This window comes from Melanerpes formicivorus, unplaced genomic scaffold, assembly GCF_026170545.1.
Source record: "Melanerpes formicivorus ecotype bairdi unplaced genomic scaffold, bMelFor1.0.p_v2 SCAF_37, whole genome shotgun sequence".
Taxonomy (NCBI): Eukaryota; Metazoa; Chordata; class Aves; order Piciformes; family Picidae; genus Melanerpes; species Melanerpes formicivorus.
The window spans coordinates 381,960-403,506 of NW_027142389.1; positions in this window are offsets into that span (position 1 = coordinate 381,960).

The following is a 21,547-nucleotide window of genomic DNA, read 5'->3' on the forward strand; positions in this document are numbered from 1 at the left end:
CTCTGGGGAAAGGGGGGAGAGAGGGGAGAGTGGAGGTGGGGAACCCCCCTCAGCAGAGGGGGGAACTCTCATTTCTGTGCTACTTTGTTGTATATCTTTGTATATATTGTAAATAGTGTAAATTTGTATATATTCCCCTGCATATCCTACATTGCTTTGTAAATATACAGCTCCACTGCTTTGCTAATTCAGCTGTGAGTTTTTTTTTCCCTTTCCCTTCAATTTTCTTTCCCTTTACTTTACAGGGGGGAGGGAGGAGGCTTTTGGGCCTTACCCTTCCAACCCTACGACACAAACTGAAAATAAAATTATCTGGGGGCAATGCTTTGGTCAGCATGAAGAGACTTGTTTGAAATTCCATGCCCATACATACAAAACCCCTCAAATTTTAAACTGCATTTCAGCAAAATGTATGTACCTTTTTTATTTAACAATGAAATCTTTCCAGTTATCCAAGAAATCCTGTAGGGTTACATCTGTGCTTATGACTGCAGCATCAAGATGTGAAAGAGAGAATGTGGAAGAATTACAAATGCATTTTGAAATTGAGAAGACATAATATTGTCTGACTAGTAGGTGTAAGTAGGCAGTGGAACTGTGGATTAGTTAAATCACCACAGAATTCACTCTCAAATGTTTCATATGTCTTTCTAATATTAACAGATCTGAGAAATTAAATCACTCATGTTCAGTACCAGCTATTTCTTCCCTCAGTACTGACCCTGCTGAACCTATGAGGTCTGCTCCACATTTGTTAGGAATAGTGATTTTTAAGGTCTAGACAGCTCAAAATGGTTCCTTCTTCTTGTCTGCACAATGACATGAGACTTCTCAGGACATGCCAGTTCTCAGAACACTGTGACTCCACAAATAATTAAAAAAGGTAAAAGTGAAATGGATGAATCATTTCAGAAGCAAACTGGATCCTATGAAGAATTTGTTCAAGTTTGCCATTAACAGAACTCTGTCATCCTAAATCCATCCTGTACTGCAGCCATCTGATTCATTATTGATGATTTTGATGACAAAATAGAAAGCACTTCTAATTTGAAGATGCTAACAAGCAGGGAGGGATGACAAGCACTTTAGAGGACAGGGATGAAATTTGAAGTGATGTGATGAAATCAGCAAAATAATAAGCAATTCAATGGCATTAAATACAAAGTGACACACAGCTACAAGACAGACTGAATAACAGAAACAGTTCTACAGAAGATGAGCTGAGAATTGGTGGTCCAAAAATGGAACACACATCCACAGGGCCATAATGTACTGAGAGGTATGTGTATGCATGCTGTCTGAAGGCTCTATAACATTGATATGTTTTAGCTGGAGTACTGCATCAGATTTGGGTACAGCATTATAACTGGAGCAACTGAAGAAATCCCAGAGAAGACAAAGAAACACAGACACTTTTCCAACATAATCTGTGAAGAATGGTGGGAAGTACTGGCTTTCTTTAGGTTAAGAGAAGATCCAGGAGAGAATGGACTTCAGATGACAGCTGATGTCATCAAAAGGTTGGCAAAGACAGGAAACCACTAATGTGTCCTCGTGGAAAATATGGATTTGTCACAAAGGCAATTTAACCTACACATTAAGAACATGCTGATTGGCAAGAAAGTTAAGTGCTAAAACACAACTGTCGGTGAAGCCGGAGATCCTACATCACTGGGCTATTTTAAAACCAAGTTAGACAAATAGCTGTCCAACATTATTTAGAGAAAGCTGAATCTGTCTAGGATTAGTAAAGGAAACCAGTGACCTGCTAAGATTACATCGTTCCTGGTTTTGTGGTTCTGTGCCTTTCTTCAGACTTTTAAAACAACTCTAAAACACAGACTACTTATTATACATTGCATGTATTGAGCTGATCTCTGAGATAAATTGCAGCTGATTTTAACACACCCTGATAGAACATTATCACCAGACACCACTGAGTCAATAATAAAGGTAAATCCTTGAATATAATGTCTGGCTTCTAAACAGAGATGGGAAAAAGCTTTGGTCAAGAGACAGTTACCCTTATTTTTATTTAAGAAATGCACAGGGTCTATGTTGATTGCTGAAACTGAGTTCAGTAGCTGGATATATAACAGATTTGTGGTCCTCTTTTGCCTTTCACTGCATTTAAAAGACTGCTAAAAATAATGAGTTTGCCTCATAAAAGTTAGGTGTTAAAATAATAAACTAGAGGCCATAAAAACAAATGTCCCTTGGAGATTTTATCCATCTGGACTAGATAGAATATATAGCTACTGCAGTTATTTTGTAAACAATGTTAACAACATTATCCTAAAGTTTTCACATTAAATCTTAAAAGCCTAACACGTATCTGCTCTGTTCCAAAGGTTCCCAGACATCAAGTTTACATCTAAAACTCACAGATGGGCAGATACTGTAACGGACCAAACTAAATCAGTGACTCAAGGAAATATTTAAGCAAGAGTTAAATCCATCTTGATTCAGCAAAACATTAATATTAAATTTAATAAGATGTTTATAACTAAAGCTCTTTAGCCCCCATGGGCTTTCATATATGCTCAGTAAAACTTTGGTTTAAGTTCTTATCACAAAGAAGAAAAAAGCTCCTAAAAGTGACTAACCTGTACATGCCCTCAAATGTAGGATTACTTGGGAGCTAGAATGCAAAGCTAGATACACGTATCAAGAGTCAGGCTTTGACATGAAGCACTGTTACCCATGAACAAGTGCAAAGTGCTGGCTTTTACTCTCACGCACAGTCCTTGCCAAATTTGACTGGAAATGCATTATGAGACTTTTCAAGGAGAGAAAGCCTGACTGATTCTATCAGTATGAAAACAACAATTTTAGATTATTGTACACTTTGTCCATTGCTCAGCTCATAGTATATACCGTTTACTTCGAAATTACTACTATTTGGGTTTGGCTGATCCAATTCCTCAAGCCTTAGTCCAAAGTGGAATTTGAGAGGCATTATATAACATTTACAGGAGAAACTGAAAATCTGTAGAGAATCTGTGAGTGATGTCTTGCTCTTAATGAATGAGAAGTGTTTGAAATGAGATGCTATTGTGGATAAAGAATAAATAAGCTCATTATGAAGAAAGAATTATCACTTCATGACTGTTTTATTAAACAGCTTAGTACTCTGCAATAGTTAGCAGAGATCTAGTTGAGGATGCCCCTGCTTACTTGCAGAGGGGGTTGGACTAGATGACCTTCGGAGGTCCCTTGCAACCCAGACCATTCTATGATTCTATGATCTGGAATGACAAATGTGTTCCCAAAGCAAGGGAGGCTGGGAGCATTACATGCAGTGCTTCCAGGCTAGATAGGAAGCATGTGAAATATCTCCAGTATTTGCCCACTACTACATATGCTTATCTGTAAATAGGGTTAAGGCTCAGAGCTAAAACAGGTACACTTGTAGCCAATGATATCTAATTAAAATCTTAGCAATCTTTGTTTTTTTTTTCCTTTTGCTTGACTTAGTTTTGTATCAAATTGATAAGCCAGAACTACGATAAAATATTAATATTACTTATTAAATATTTTTAAAAGTATTATTTTTCCAAGCCAATTTGATGCAGGTTCATTTGCCTGGTCGACGATGGCTTAGTTACACACGATGGAAGGCTAATAAAAGGGTAGAATAACAGTCCAGAAAATTCAGAACCTGGAATACAGAGGAACCAACTGGAAATTTCTTATACGTGCAAAACCAACAGCAACACTGCATCGGGTGGCGAGACTGACCACTTCGAGTTCACAGCGGAGCTAAGCAATAGGCAACAAGCTATAAACCTTCGAAATAGCCAGGTAAATTAGCACAAGTTACTCACCAACTGCTGAGCCGTTAACTACCAAACCATTTGCTGAATGAAGCAATGTTCTGAGTTCGTAGTTACAATCCAAAAGGGTAGTATCCAAAATTGGAGACACTGCTGTAGTGAAGGTCTAACCACTAGGCTGCTGGGACAAAAGAAGCTAATTGCCCTGAACGAGCAAGTAGGTGCTTGTCGCAGCCTTGAATCCCACTAGCGAACTGGGGTGTCAATGTAGCCTAATGTTCCTCTGCTTCAGTGATCACTAATGAGGAAGGGATTTTTAACATACTTTATTTAGAATAAACCAAACCAGGTTGGAAGAGACCTTCAAGATCATCACGTCCAACCCATCAACCAATCCAACCCACCCAAACAGTTAACCCATGACACCAAGTACCACATCAAGTCTCCTCCTGAGCACCTCCAATGACGGTGACTCCACCACCTCCCTGGGCAGCCCATTCCAATGGGCAATCACTCTTTCTGTATAGAACTTCTTCCTAATATCCAACCTGAACCTCCCCTGGCGCAGCCTGAGACTGTGTCCTCTTGTTCTGGTACTGGCTGCCTGGGAGAAGAGACCATCATCTGCCTGTCTACAACCTCCCTTCAGGTAGTTGTAGAGAGTGATAAGGTCACCCCTGAGTCTCCTCTTCTCCAAGCTGAGCAACCCTAGCTCCCTCAGTCTTTCCTCATAGGGCTTGTGTTCCAAACCCCTCATCAACTTTGTTGCTCTTATATACTTGAGTATATATGAAGGAGTAACAAATATTGCTAAAACCTGTATGTTGTTTTGTTGGGTTTTTTTGTGCTTGCCTATATGAAGTTTTTTATGTACTATTGTCTCAGATGGTCAGTCTTCTAATCTGTCATTGAAGGAGGCTACAAATAGGCTGAAAGAAAGCATCTGAATTTGAAATAACACATAATCCTCTCTTTAGTCAGCTAAATTATAACTGAATTTAAATTTAATTACCTTTTCATAGACCTTTTTCTGGATCTGATTAGGATCAGGATCAGAAATAACAAAATATCTGAACAAAACATAACTGAGTATTTCTAAAAGCAAAGGGAAGAGATGAATCTCTTGTTCCTCAGCATCTTGCCTCACAGCACAGATAATAAATCCACACTTAAGTCCAGGAGATTCAGATAAATATGATTGTCTGACTTTAGTGATTAGTACTTTAAATGATAGAGTCTCAATCAAGTGATTAATCTGAGAATATCACACTTGTATTTTCAAGGGTTTTCAAACTATTTGCTGCTGATTCTATTTGCTGCAAAATCTATCACCATTCTGTTTATGAATAATTCATAAACTGTTCCTAAATTCCTCAAATATGTTTGCTATCAATAAATGTTTGCCAGATAGTCTGGGTATATAATTTGCCGTCTACTCTTTTCTTTTTGACCATTTAGTATAGGACTAGTCATTTTTCATGATTTCTGATATGCCTGGTCAGCTAAATCACACAGAGTTATGTCTTCACCTTGAGAGTGTGACTGAGGCTTGGGGAAAAAGAAAAAGAAAAAAAAAAGAGGGAAAGGAAATATATGAGATTTGCAAATGAGAAAAAGCTTCTAAGATCCTAGAATCTGTCGTCCTGAAATAAACTATCTCACACACAGTCCAATACCTAGCATCTGACAGTTGTCAGTAAGGGATCTTTCAAAAGAAGGCAGAAGAATTGTCTAACAAGAGAGGGAAAAGAATCAGACAGCTCACATAGTTTGCCTGAACTCTGCCATTTAAAGATAGGTTAACCCCTTCAGGTACAAGCCATAGAATCATAGAGTCATTTCAGTTGGAAAAGACATATAAGATCATTGCGTCCAACCATTATCCTAACTACCAAGTTACCAACTACCTAACTACCAAATCCCTTTGACCAAGGGACATGGTCAAAGCACAAGGTCAAGATGCTTTTTAATGCTATCATCATTATTAATTCCATCTGTGGATATTCCCAATACTTTCATGCAAGTCAATTTGTTTTCAATGGGAGATTTTTTTTGTTTGAAAATAGCAAATCACAAATACAGCCTTTTCAGCACAAATTCCTAGCCAAACAGGCATTTTCAAAACTTTCAGGGTGTATGTATTCAACAACATAAAAATGCTGTCAAAATTACTACATGTGCCTGTGGGATTATACAAGAATCCCTCAGAAAGTGAGGAGACATTTTTCTCGTCTGGTTTTCTTTTCCTTTTTGAGGAAACACAAAAATGTCTTACATTTCTTATGAGCGAATTTATAAAAGTTTATAGAGGTTGTAGTGGATTGTTTCTAGGAGAAGAATTAACACAGACAAGTGTTTATGTGTTGCTTATCCTTCAGCGACCTTGTGGTCTTTTAACTGTAGAAATGATGAAGCAGTCTTGGGCTCAGATTCCCAACCATCTGAGTAAAGGCATTTCCATGATGATGCACTGTGATTCTGATTCCCTCTTAATTTTAGCCATGCAAATGTTTAGGCATTTAGTCAAAACAATGATTTAGGCTACAGTTCAGGATCTGTCTTAAACACCCTAGACGATCTACTTGCTTAGAATCTGTGAACTGCTAAGTACCCTCAGCTTTCTTTACAGACAATAGGAGTTAAGAGCACTCAACTCTACCCAGGAGCAGCTCAGTCCCTCTCAGACTAAAGCTCTAAGAACCTGAATTATCTTTTAATAATAATCTGGCAACAACTTATTAAAAAGTGGGAACACTGGGAGATAGGGGTTTCTGTATTTCCATTAGCATCACTGAGCAAAGGTTTATAAAAGTCAGCATTAAGTTCTTTTGAAATTTCATTCTCAGGAAGCTTGGTTCTGAGCAAAGCCACTCTCCATCTTATCAGTAGGTTTTACAATAAGACCCTTATTAGATTGCAATTGATTCACAGCAATCTATTCACTTTTAGTCAAATTAAAACAACCCTTATTGTAGTGCCACAGTTCATGCTGATACAATTAATGTGGTGTGAATATTTCTGTTATGAAAATCCTTTCTCCCCTGCCTTGGTTTATAGCTCATGCATAGAGAGAGCACATGGCACTGAAATTTGTAATAAAAGGTCTCAGCCCAGGCAACAATGTCGCCCTATGAAATAAGTAGTAGTAGCAGTAGAAAAATAATTTGACTGTTTTGCCCATAAAGGAATATAATGAAGTGAGAGAAGCTGGAAACTTACCAATGGCACTGACCATTTGCCCCATCAGATTAACATTCATTAAATGCAGATGACTGAGGGCAAAAGGGAAAGAGAAGACTGAGAAGAGATCTTATTAATATTTATAATTATCTGAGGAGTGGGTGTCAAGAAGAAGGGGCTAGTCTCTTTTCAATGGTGTCCCACGACAGGACAAGGGGCAACTGCAATGCAGGAAATTTGACCTCAATATGAGGAAAAACTTCTTTACTGTAAGGGTGATGTAGCACTTGAACAGGCTGCCCAGAGAGGCTGTGGAGTTTCCTTCTCTAGAGACTTTCAAGACCCATCTGGATGCATTCCTGTGTGGTTTGCCTTAGCTGATACTGCTTTGGCAGGGGGGCAGACTCAATGATCTCTGGAGGTCCCTTCCAACTCCTGACATTCTGTGATTCTTTGAAGGGAGCTCAAGCATCCCTTAGTCCAACCCTTCTGGACTGCTTTTGTCAAGAGTGATTTGACCCAATGATCCTTGAGGTCCCTTGAAATCTGGTATTCCATGATTTTGTGATCCCAAGTATTAAATGTGAGGACCAGGAAAATCTGATTTGTCTTCATTGTACCTGACCTGAAGACATGACCTCATCTAGTTCCCATTCCTTTAATGTTTCCCTAATTCCAAGGAGTGGACATAGAAAATCATCACAGGGAAATGCAGGAACTGCTACTGATGTTTCTCAGGCTGTGTGCTCTCACAACACAGCCAGGAACAATCTACCCCAGAGGGAGCATCAATGGATAACCAAGAAAAGAAGCTGAGTGTAATCTAAAGCCAGGTTAACGCAAATAAGCTGGGAAAGAGTTATGAAACTGCAGGTGTCCAGATAAAGGATAGACTAAAGAATATCTTTCATTCTGTGCCCCTGGTATTTATGCTGCATTCATGCTTTGGACTATATTTTTAACTCAATGTTAATGGAAGTTGCACAAATCTTGGTGCTTTGCAGAGAGAATGCACTCCTATATCTTTTTTGCGGGCTTAGTAAGGCATGCAGTATGCTACACACTATTGATTTACAAATGCAAGAGATATAGTGAGACCAACATCAAGGTTAAAGTAGCCATTCCTCCATTTGCCCCCTAGTTTTAAAGCAAACTGCCAGTCTTTCCTTGAGAATTGTACTCATGGTTCCTTGAGCACTGAAAGTCATTATAAGCCAATGTTGCTGCTGAAAGCACTCCGTATACCAACACTTCACTTTGACTTCAGCTAGAAGAAATGTTCAGGTGGCTGCTCAAGCAACTGATCCTAGTTACAACTCAAAATAAATAAACATCAGTTCCTAGTCTCAGGGGTGATGGGGGAGGGAGGTTTGCATTACTACATGGATGGCACATGTGTAAACAAAGGTAGGAGGTGGAATGAATAAATGGGGATAGGATTTTCGCCTCTGGCAGCACTGAAGCACTTGGCTACCTTAAAATGCATTCTCATGTTAACGATAGTTTCCAGAACCTGCTTCCTGTGCAGCTTCAACTTACCCTTTGCCAACCGAACGCAGCAGTGCAAAATCATTACTCTCTACAACTATTACTCTACTATTACTCACTACAACTTATTGCTCTCTACAACTCCCTTAAGGGAGGTTGTAGCCAGGCGGAGGTTGGTCTCTTCTCCCAGGCAACCAGCACCAGAACAAGAGGACACAGTCTCAAGGTTTAGGCTGGAGGCTAGGAAGAAGTTCTACCCAGAGAGAGTGATTGCCCATTGGAATGGGCTGCCCAGGGAGGTGGTGGAGTCACCATCATTGGAGGTGTTTGCGAGGAGACTTGATAAGGTGCTTGGTTGAACAGTTTAGTTGATTAGGTGGGCTGGATAATAGGTTGGATGTGATGATCTTGAAGGTCTCTTCCAACTTGGTCTGGCCTATTCTATTCTATTCTATTCTATTCTATTCTATTCTATTCTATTCTATTCTATCAGACAAAGGCACTCAGGACTCCCAAAGCTCCTTTGCTTGTGTATTGTATGCTGCAGCTGCTGGTTGCAACCACTCTTTGTCCTGTGGAACAGACACAAGAAAGCCTGATTCCCTTTAAAATACTTTTGAATGGAAAGCAGATAACAATGTAATAAACAGAAAATGCAAAATTCAACTTGCTCATTTATACCAAGGACTATTGTTTCAACTCATGCTGTTCTCCTTCCCTACACCCTACATCACTAAATACCATTTTTTACCTCTATTCCACCCATTATTTATCTTAGAAGAGTTTGAGGGACAAGGAAAATGAAAAACAAAATGGTGAGCCATTACTAAGTCAGCTCAGCTTCTTCAGGATTCAACATTGGGCTTTATGTGTTGTGCTGGCAATACTGAGGGGACACTGAAGGAGCCAGAGGAGACTCTCAACTAGAGCTGCCACCACAAAACATGAGTGAGGACTTCATGCCCCAAGGTATCAACTTTCTGTGAACTTTCTGTTCAGATCTTTGCTGCTCTAAGTCTATTCAGACTGATTACTCTGATTTTGATGAGTTCTAAAAGACTTACTCTTCTTCAGGAAATAATCCTCTGAAATATCAAAATTCCTGACATAACTGTATGGGGAAAAAATGTTAATTTGAGGGAAATTGAGATAATTTTCCATCACAAAATGGTACTAACATTGTGTTAAGATATCAAGGCAGTCAGGAATCTCCTGTGCTTCATTTTTACTGAGCAATCAGTTCCTGAGAACAAAAGCTACGAGTGCCGTTTAGACAGGGCACACTAATTTAAGCATCAAACAGCAATTTGAGTAGCAAACTTCAATGTCATGGGGTATATAAAAAGGAACAATAATTGCAGGAATAGTGTCCATGATCAAAGGGAAAGCAGGCAACATGGTGTATTCCTCAGTCAAGCAGCAGCTGCAAAAAAAAATAAATTAATTTGCAGTTTTTCTTTTTAAAATTCCCTCTGTACTCATCTGTCCCACAAAGGTTGAACTGCATTTTCAAAAGTGCCAGACATCACCTGTGCCAGTATGTTTTTTCCTAAGTTCTCTGTAGAACTTGGCATACACACACTTGGAGACAGTATAGGATCTAATCCAGAAACAATTGATGATGATGGAAAGCTTACTCTCTTCTAATAGGAACTGGATTGTTCTCTTGCCACTTGTGTGGCAGATCTGTCGACATTTATTCCACCCTGTATCCTGATTATAAAAAAATATGAAAATCCTTGTAGCCAAGTACAAATTGTGGTTCTTTTGTATCAGTTCCATATTTCTTGCAATATAACACCTAGCATGCAGAGCCCCCAAACAGGAGCTCCACTGAGATGTCATGAATTAAGTTATGGCAAAGCTTTGCATAACAACTTCAACCATGTAGATTTATAGAAATGCACTAAACTATAAATACTGTTCAGACTAGAAAGGTAAAACAAAGCAATGTGAAGAGCCTTCAGTGTGGAATTTATGGCTATCTTGTATTTATTTTTTCAATCATAACATCTCAGACAAACTATTTGAAGCAGATGTTACGGGTTTTTCCATCATCCTATTTCTCTTAAGTGTCGAACAATTATCAGTAAAACAAATCCTTTCTTCAGCTCTATACAGATTTAGGTAGCTACCAGAGAAAGAACAACGTTCTGTTTCCATTATTAAAGTAAAATACAGTGCATTTTTTTTTTTCCCAGTACACAACTCATTCAGTTGAGACAGCTTTTATTCAGTGTTTTATGGACATAATCCTGATTGCTGTCGATAACTTGAACATTTCTCTTGTGTTTGTAGAACCTATAAGTATTATCCATAAAAACTGACAGTTAACAGAAGATTTCCAATTACTTGTAGAAATCAGTATTGTGTATGCAGCATGGACATTTGGGAGCAGCCCATTTTGTCTGATCTTTGTTTAACCTTGCATGCGAGGATTCTAGAGAACTATATATATCCAAGGGCAGGCTTCCACTCATCACTCTCTTCCCATCATTAAGATTCAGATGTAGGCACATATTAGGAGATAAATGACTGATGAGAACACATGTTGCCATATGCTAAATGAGAATATAGTTGTCCCTAATTCCAGCACCAGTTTTACACTCTGACACCAGCGTTGCCATTCTTCTACATGGCAGCAGATGTTCAGAGCCTTAGAGGTTGGCTTCCCAGTGAGGGAGAGAGCAATGACATAGAAGCTGACTAAATTCTTAACTGTCACTTAATACATTTACACATACACGGAGATTCTGAATTTAGTTGTAGAACATGCAGGGCGAATGCAGCTCCAAAAGAGATTGAAAATGCCTCTTGACACCTGCATTAATAGCACTGCATTATTTTTCCTCAGGAAAGCACAAAACCAGCAGCTATACATCATTTATTTATGTTTTGTTTAAAGAATAGTAATGAAATGTGAAGTTTGATCTAAATAAAAAGCATCTTGGAGTGATACCCACTCCAGGTGACTTCTCATGTGCAATTTGAAAACATGTTGTGTAAAACCACTATTCTGACTCCATATAGATTTTATCAAAGATTTTCAGATAATTTTTACTTAATTTAGAGGTTGTTTTCCTTTTGACTTTTTGTTTTGTGCGTGTTATTTTTTTTTCCTGAAAGCCATACCAATATTTTGTGATTATCATTTTACCCAAAGATAAAACAAACATCAAACTATTGAAATTCCTCCTGAGACAGAAATTTCATAGATATAATACCCACACGCTTCCCATTTGCATGAATAAGGCATTCATCTTCTTCCTCTTATATGTTTTTTTTCCTGGTAAACAGTTTTTAAAAAAGCTCATGCATCCCAAGTATGACACCAAAAGCGTGAAAGCAAAACTGACCTAGAAAAAACACTCAACAAATATTTAACAAATATAAAAAAGTCAAAGCCTTTTGAGCTGAAGATATAAAGCAAGTAGGACCTGGAGTCCAGGAGCAGGTGTGCACCAGCTGTTTGTGCATTTTAATATACTTTGAAGGCTAAAAGAAATGACAGAATAATTCACTTCTCTGTGCAACCTATGTGCTCGGTATTTCACCCTTTCTTCTCAGAAATTACATTAACCCTCTCAGGGAGGCAGAGTAAGTGAAGCATTATTCTCTGCTGTAGCAGTGTAGCACGGGACTGCAGGTGATGATCATAGAATCACAGAATCAATAAGGTTGGAAGAGACCTCAAAGATCATCAAGTCCAACCTGTCACCCACCCACCTGTCACGACCAATGCCCTCTTGAACACCTCCAGGGATGGTGACTCCACCACCTCCCTGGGCAGCACATTCCAATGGCTAACAGCTCTCTTGGTGAAGAACTTTCTCCTCACCTCAAGCCTAAACTTCCCCTGGTGCAGCTTGGGACTGTGTCCTCTTGTTCTGGTGCTGCTTGCCTGGGAGAAGAGACCAACCCCCTCTTGGCTACAACCTCCCTTCAGGTAGTTGTAGACAGCAATAAGGTCTGCCCTGAGCCTCCTCATCTCCAGGCTAAACAATCCCAGCTCCCTCAGCCTATCCTAACAGGGCTTGTACTCAAGGCCTCTCCCCAGCCTTGTTGCCCTTCTCTGGACACGTTCAAGAGTCTCAATGTCCTTCTTAAACTGATAGGCCCAGAACTGGACACAGTACTCAAGGTGTGGCCTAACCAGTGATGAGTACAGGGGCAGAATGACTTCCCTGCTTCTGCTGACCACACTATTTCTGATGCAGGCCAGGATACCATTGGCCTTCTTGGCCACCTGGGCACACTGCTGACTCATGTTCAGCCAGCTGTCAATCAGCACCCCCAGCTCCCTTTCTGTTTGGCTGCTCTCCAGCCACTGCAACCCCAGCCTGTAGCACTGCATGAAGTTGTTGTGGCCAAAGTGCAGCACCCGGCACTTGGACTTGTTGAATGTCATGTTGGACTCTGCCAATCTGTCCAGCTGATCAAGATGGGAAGGAATCCCCACATTGGTTTATTTGGAGGCCTCTGACACATCCTTTTTCAAAACTATAGTTGGTAAAAGGGAGACACAAACACAGTATTTCACAATTGCTTTGCTAACATTTCTAAAAGTAATGTAAAAGTTTCTGCCAGCCTGTAGACCATCCCAAAGCCAACACAGCGAGGAAAGATATTTCCTCTAGAGTTTGACTGATGTATCTAACTTAGAAGCCACAGCACAGTTCAGTTGCAAAAGGCTTCAGCAACCTTCTCTCTAGAGAGATACTTCTGCCTCTTTATTAGCTATTGCTGTTATTAATAATTTCTTAGATGAAGAACTGGATTGTGGCAATTTTATATGACTTGTATACGAATCCTCTGCAGTTATACACCAGTGAGATTCTTCATACTAGTCTGGTGGCTCCCTTAGTGCTTAGATACTGTGCTTTCATAAAAATACTAAAGCAGAGATCTAAGCTCCTGTTGCTTTACCCACAGCAGGAATTTTACCATAAGAGCTCAGGCTATATTGGGAATACCAGAGCAAGGTCTGTAATATCCTTTTCTAAGATGGCAATCTCTGTGCAACAGAAAATGAAATCTGCTCTATTAATTACACTCTTCTGCAGCACTGCATCTTGCAGGCCAGTATCCTCAAAGGTGTTTCATTCTCTCTTCAGCTGAGAAAGGTTCAGTATCTGGCACCCAGCTTCCTACTGATAAAAGATCTTCCAGTCACTGCAAAGAGACTTTCGTCAATAAAGGTTATCACAAACTTTATGTTGTTGCTACTGACTGTTACACTGACTCTTCAGTTCTGTGATGCTTCCCTTACCACTCCACACATCTTCATAATGCACTCACTCAAATGATGCTCTGCAAAAATGCCGTTGGCGACAGTTACACATCCCAGAGCTAAAGGTTTCGTTCGGCCTGTCAATGTCAGGGTGATTACAGGGAGTGCAATTCTGAGTTTCAAATCATGCACTTATCTGCAGGGTCAATCTGGTTATTTCAAAACCATAAGTTTTGAAACAGCAAGTTATAGTTGCTTCACTCTAACATAAAGATGCACTCTGACACTTGATTTACTCTCTGGAGAGATCTCAAGCTACAGCCAGATGGCTATGAGGCTCCTGCTAGGTCTGAATCATTCTGGCGAATTTACAAGAATTGGAGACCACAGTATTTCACATTTCAAAATGTCTGGGGTTAAAATATAATATGAAAAAATATAAATGAATCAGCTAGTGACAGCATCTTTTTGTATTTTATTGCATTGTGGTTCTAAAAGCTGTCGAAGATATTGGAGTCGGTCCAAAGTGGAAAAAAAAATCAGTATGAACACTTTTGTACACAAACATAAAGTGTTTGGAGTAACTAAGGGGCATTTCTGCATGGGAAATCTGAGCTGAATACACTTCAGAAGCTGCCATGTGGAAGAGTTTGTGGGGTTTTCTTGCTTCTAGTGAGCAATGAACACCATTATTTTACTGAGAATAGAGGAGAACATAGAAACCAAGTGAAAAACTGCATTTCCAGAAAGTCTAGTTAATAAATTATGCCAATAAGGGAAATGTAGCTTGGTGGCTTTACAATCCTCGAGTTTCAAATTCGTTTGAAATGAGTAAAAGTTCTTTGTGTGCAGTGCAGAGAACTTCCATCAGGTTATTGCCTTTCATGATGCAGTATCTTTTAATGAAATAGGAATTTGGGTTTTTCACTGGTGTGATGCGTTTTATCTAGAAGATCTTACACTGCACAGGAATAGGAAATTAGCAATTGAGCATCATAGTCCTTTTAGTCACTTATCCTCACAGTGATATCTGAGAAATGAAATTACTTTAAAAGCTTTTAGATTTTATCTTCTTTAAAATTTTCCTCTTGTAACACCTCCCAAGAGCCCCAAATTTATTATGAATCACAAACACGTGCATAGAAGATTCTGACTATACTCAGCAGACCTTGGATGCTTTTTTGCTGGAGAGCACAATAAGAAAAGCTGACCAGGAGAGATGCAGTGGTGAATTCATTTCAGAAGATCTGCCTTTTGCATGTACACGTTGAAAATTCCTGTCTCTCTTCTTCCTGAAAAATTACCACAAATGTTCTCCTTTTTAATTTGAATTGGAAGTATTTGCTTCTTTTCATGACAAAGCTACTACATATGTACCTCCTAATATCTTTGTTGCCATCACTTTTGATGACAAGACACTGATCCATTTTTAAAGGCTGAAATGGGCTTAGATGTGTGTGCTAAACCTTGTCTTTTGTTATTCATGCAGATGTGAGAGCTGCATTCTGCCGCATTCACACCCCCAAACCTTTCGTCATTATTTAACCAACAGATCACTTGTTTTGGCTTGTACACACACAGAGTAACTTTTCTTCCTAAATGTATGCAAAATGCCCTATTTCATCTCCATTTATTTGCCAGATTTCTTCATATAGGAGCAAGCTGCAACGAATCACTTATTTCACAAATGAGAGTTCATCTTCTGCTCCAGTATTGGCAGAACGTCTCTGCCTTGTGAGATACTGCTATACATATGCATTTTATGCCAAAAATGTCTTCATTTTGTCACACATTGGCCCTTTTGCTGAAAACCACTGGAGATAATGCAATGCTACTATTCTAGTTTCAGACTTTCCTAGTTGGTACCAAGAAAGAGGAAAATATCAATGGTAATACAGAATTCCCCACTATGACAACAGTAATAACCTCTGCCTCTTCAAAATCTCAAGCACTGGTCTTTCTGTAGGTTTAAAAATTGACAATACTGTGATTTATAACCTAGTATACTTTTAATATTGAAGGAAAAAGCTCTCAGATAAAAGAAAAAAAGTATACAAGTTGCTGATGATTAATCTCAAATGAAAAGATTTTAACATTTCACATTATATTATACCTGCATATGAAACATTCCACTGAAAACTCCCAGTGTAATTCTCACATGAATTTAAGAAAAGAGAGGTTCAACTTTCAGATCTCCTAACATTTCTGAAGATATTAAAAATTAAAATGTTTTCTTACAAAATAGCAGATTGTAATGTCTTCACTGGATATATTTACTTTGAAGGTTTCTACAACTTTCACTCTTCCAGAAGGGGAACTCTAATTGCAACTTTGGAAGTTCAGTGCTGTTCTTGCTGGTCCTTCTACCAATATTGAGCCTCACTAACTTTGTATATTTATAAGAGTTTCAGAGACCTGGCTTAAACCCTGACTTGAATACCACTGAATGTCCTTCTAAAGGAAGGACATTTATTGTTTCAGCCAAATGCTAATAGATTAAGCACACTTTTTTGGGCACATTTCACATATATAATGGATGTTGGGTAATGATATAGGAGTAGGGAGAATGGAAAAAAAACTAGGAATGGGTAGATTCAAATTGGATGTTAGGAAGAAATTCTTCACCATGAGGATGGTGAGACACTGGAACAGGCTGCCCAGGGAGGTGGCAGAAGCCTCATCCCTAGAGGTTTTTTAAGGCCAGGCTGAATGTAGCTCTGAGCAACCTGATCTAGTGTGAGGTGTTCTTGCTCATGGCAGCGAGGTTGGAATTAGATGATCCATAGAATAGAACCATAGAATCAATAAGGCTGGAAAAGACCTCAGAGATCATCAAGTCCAACCTGTCACCCAGCACCCCATGATTAACTGAACTATGGCACCAAGTGCCACATCCAATCCCCTCTTGAACACCTCCAGGGATGGTGACTCCACCACCTCCCTGGGCAGCACATTCCAATGGCTAACAACTCCTTCTGTGAAGAGAAATGGTTAACTAACATTAATCATATGATGACCCAGGTCATCTCATCATCACAGTACCACAGCAGCACAGTGCATGAGAGGTTGGAAGGGCCCTCCAGGCCTCCAGGGATCCTTGAGGTCCCTTCCAACCCTAACAATTCTATGATTCTATGACTTCTTTTGGATGTTTGTAGGAGAAAATACCATTTAAGTAAAAAAAAACCAACCTATAATGAACTGAGGTTATAATGAAAAATTAAATACTGTACTGAGCAAAGACTCATGAGACACACATCTCAGTTTCATTATAGTTTACAATGACTTTATTTAAGACACAACTTGATTAGTTCAATTCCCCACTCTAATTCTATTTTTTTTTTCCAATTTTTACTTATGCAAACCAAAAAATAGGCAGAATACCCTCATGCATTGTGATCACATAAGGATCTTCCCTTTAAATGTGTGGAATTCAGTTAATTTTCCAACTGTTTGAAATTACAATGTAGTTGTAGCAGGGATGATGGTGAAACGCAGTCGCTAAATGCTGCTGGTATTGTGACTGTTGCCCATGCAAAGGCTTGAATCCAAATGGATGAGGCACCAGCACCAATGCCAAGAATTAATGTTTGGCAGAGATGGAGATTTGACTCATGGATAAATTCCTAGGGGAAGAATAAATACTACATTGAACGTCACAGCTGCTGCTGCTGTAGCAACACCTGGTGGGCTGCCTCAGGAAATGTCAGTGGAATAGATCCTAGCCTGAGATTGTGTGAGTGGGAAGAAGCTCAGGTTTCTTTCTAGGAACAGGAAAGAAATAGGGGAGTACTGGCTTAAAGGCATATTTTGAGTTCCCTTCCAACATTAGAGAGGCCTTGTACAGGTGATCTTTGTAAGCAACTCTGAAGGCAGGGGCAGCTACTTTGTCTACAGCCTTTGTGGACTGTATGTCAGGTTGATGAGATATACGTTGAGATAAGTGCAACCTCTACCATTACCATTAATTCAGAGAACGGTTTTCAACAGATGAGAAGAATGAAAACTCAGAGATATGAACAGGGATATGAAATACAGAAGTATTTGCATCAAAGACAACTCTGTAATGAAGGATCATTCAGATTTACCCAAATGGACACAGATAATACCTCTGTACCAGTTCTCTCTATCATACACAGGGCATTTCTTTACATGTTCTAATTAGACTTGTTTCAGAAAATAATTTGATTCTAGTCAAAATAAAAGCAAGAAACAGACAGAACAGGTTTTCTGAGAAAAGGCTTCTATCTAAAGCATTTCTAGACTGCTCCTGACAGATTAAACTGCAAAAGCAAAGTGAGATACAGAGCAATGGAATAAATCCTTTTCTGCAGTGGTGACACCAGCTTGTTCTGATTATCTAAAGGAAGACACGAGGGAGCAGTATTTTTATTAAGTTATACAAGAAGAGACCTCCATGGTTCCAGTTAAACTCATGCCAGAATCTGGCTCATTTTATTTAAGCCTTTAGATATGTTTTCTATATGCTTGTAAATGACTTTGGCTTGATGTGGAAATAAATAACTCAAGTTGGTTTTAATGAGATCTAGATTATTAACTGTAGTATACATTTTTCTTTTTCGTGGGCTGAGCACAACAGAGTAAATTTCAGTTGTGATACTTGGGGATTTTCATTAGCAGTGAAACCCCTTGTGTCCTGAAATAAGAGTATTCCCTTGAGAGTGTAGAAGCAAGGGAGAGAATATGTAATGAAGTTAGCTCAAGAAAATGAAGGTTGGAACCAACATTCATGCAGAAAAGAGGTCATCTCAGGAAGCTGCATTATTAAATAAGACCTGGAATATATACACCTTGACAAGCAAGAGGAAGGAATTGCTCCTTAGTCCAGATATAATCAAATGACAAAAACGTAGGTGGATTTGCAATGGATTTGAAAGGCCAAATGCATTTGAAGGAACACAAAAGTAGTGATTTGCAAAACAGAATACAGCTTTATTGGCTAGGTTCTTGGCTGATATGACTACCAAGTACTGGTTTGAAACTGACAAAAACAATTTTTCAGAAAGGCAGATGTACAAATTGTTTTGTTTCACCAGTCAAAAAGAACTCAGCAGATCCATTGCTACAGAATTTATAGGAGAGGTACAGCTTTATGTTGCAACAGAGCAAGAAATAGAAACAGATGTAAAACTTAAGTGACATTCATCTTGGGAATGAACTTAAAAAACAACCCAGGAGAAAAAGCTCCCCAGACACACATCCTCATGTACACAAAACAAACTTGTGTTTGACAAATCTGTTGTTGTGGCCAGAAACAAACTAGATGATGAAGGCCAATTAGCACCACATGGGTTACCCCTGGGAGAGACAAAATTCAGTAAGGAAACGCTGAACAGCATGGGTGCTGAGAGCTGTGAACAGAAGAAAGCAGGCAAATTATCAAAGAGAAATGACTGACAGAGGACCTTGTGTTTACCACCTAGCCACAGCATGCCTTCTAAGTTCAGCTACAAGTCTAGAAAGATGACAAAAGTTTAATAGTTGCCAGAGCTCCTGCAAAACAGCAGAGAGATCACAATGAGCTCTAATCGGTATTTGATGTTTGACAGCACAATAATTGTGTTTATGGATGGCCAGGCCCAAAGGCTAATGGTGAGTGGGTTTAAATACAGATGGCAGCTAGTCACAAGTGATGTTCCCAGCGCTCAGTATTAGGGCCAGTTCTGTTCAATACCTTTATCAATGGTCTGGACAAGGGGATCAAATGCATTTTCAGCAAGCTTGCAGATGATATCTAGTTGGGCAGGAGTGTTGATCTGCTTGAGGATGGGAAGGTGCTCCAGAGGGACCTGGAAAGGCTGGATCAATGGGTTGTATGAAGTTCAACACACCAAGTTCTGCCTGAGTCCCGCACTGGGTCACAACAACCCCACACAACGCTACAGGCATAACTGGAAAGCTGGGGTTGTTGGTTGACAGGTGGCTGGATATGAGCCAACACTATTCCCAGGTACCCAAGAAGGCAAACAGAATTTGGATTTCTATTGCAGACAACATGACCAACATGACTAGGGGAGTGATTGTCTCCGTCTACTCATCACTTGTGAGACTTCACTTGAACATTGTGTTCAGTTTTGGTTTCCTCCCTACAGGAAACTGAGATGCTGGGGCACATCCAAAAAAGGGCAGAAAAGCTGGTAAAGGATCTAGAGCACAAGTGCTATGAAGTGTGGCAGAGGGAACTGAGGTTGTCCAGTCTGGAGAAAAGGACACTCAAGGGAGACCTTATCACTCTCTTCAACTACATAAAAGGAGGTTGTAGCAAATGATAGGGTGAAAGAACATGGACTGAGGTTGCACCACAGGAGGTTTAGATTGGACATTAGGAAAAATTTCTTCACAAAAGAATGTCAGGCGTTAGAACTTTCTGCCTGGAGAAATGGATGAGTCATCAGCCCTGAAGATATTTAAATGACATGCAACCACAGTGCTTAGTTATGTAGTTTAATGGTAGCCTTGGCAGTCTTAGGTTCATTGTTGCACTCAATGATCTTAAAAGTCTTTTCCAACCTAAATGATTCTATGATTCTAATCTGAGATGTCCACAACAGAATGATCTATTTATGGTCTTCCCCTATACCAGAACTCATCTAAGAATTGTCATTGATGACTATTTGAATTTGGGGGTTTTCTTAACTAGTAATTCTTACTAAACAACTTTTTCTTCAAGGTTGGATGTCCCAGGGGTGTTTTAACTTCTACACTGTGCAGACTGAGTGGACTGATGAAAACATCTGTGGCCCTTCAATCAGTTTTTAATAGTGTTGTCCTCCCTTTTTGCTCTCAAAGCAATTAACTTAATAAAGCATTTGCATCTACTGATCATTATTACAGTCATCAGTCACAGTAAACATTACTGTTACTACTTTACAGTACAACCAGAAAGACAATATTTAAGCTTACAAATTTAATTCTGGTGCCACTGTGGTATTTTTTGTCGGGTTTTGTTTGGTTGATTTTGTTTTTCCAAGATGCATGGATACAAAAAAGCAGAAACAAGCGTTGAAAGTAGAGACATGATTTGACAATTCACTTAAATGGAACAATTTGATTATTGTCAGCTTTGCTTCTGTTCACCTACATATGCATCCAAAGTAACTTGACTAGCACTGATAGTTACTCTGCCTTTAGGGTACAAAAAACAAATAGAACATGGTTCACTACTCGCTCAGCATCTATGACTGATGGAGAGATGTCACACCTAACAATTACAGCGTATGACTTCTGGCTTGCAACCAGAATACTCTGCTAAATAATAAAAATGCTGAGGAAAAAAAAAGTCCTTCCTCTATGACAAGCATTACAGAATTCACTGTAATGTTACTAGACAGATGAAAGTGTTTTGCATATTTCAAACTATTTTAAAACCACAAATAGCATCCCCCAAGTATCTCCTGGCAAGTAGCCCCCAAAAGATTGAAGTACATGATGTTTTCACATAACCCTGAATATGTTCTTATATGTACCCTCAGCAGATGAGTTCTGCCCTTCCTCACAGCTGACCAGAAGGAACAGGCTTGTAGCAAGGCTCTGAACCTCAGTTAGTATCTCCTGCTTCCCAACTGAGCTTATTAGCTCGAGCAGAGTGCCTCATTAACCCTGAAAATATGGCTTCTGGTTGGTTCACAGGTCACACAGCATCTTAGAGGTGCTGCAAGACTGGTAAAATCACACTGCATTGCATTTGAAACCAAACCAGAGATTTTAAACATAATTTTAGCACTGACTGTATTTCAGACTTCGTACCTTTAAATTGTTTCCAATCCTACATTTTGAAAGGTCTTCAATGATCCTGCAATGCTGCTTAATCCCAAATATGTTGGAATGCATGAACTAATACCTTTTTAAACTG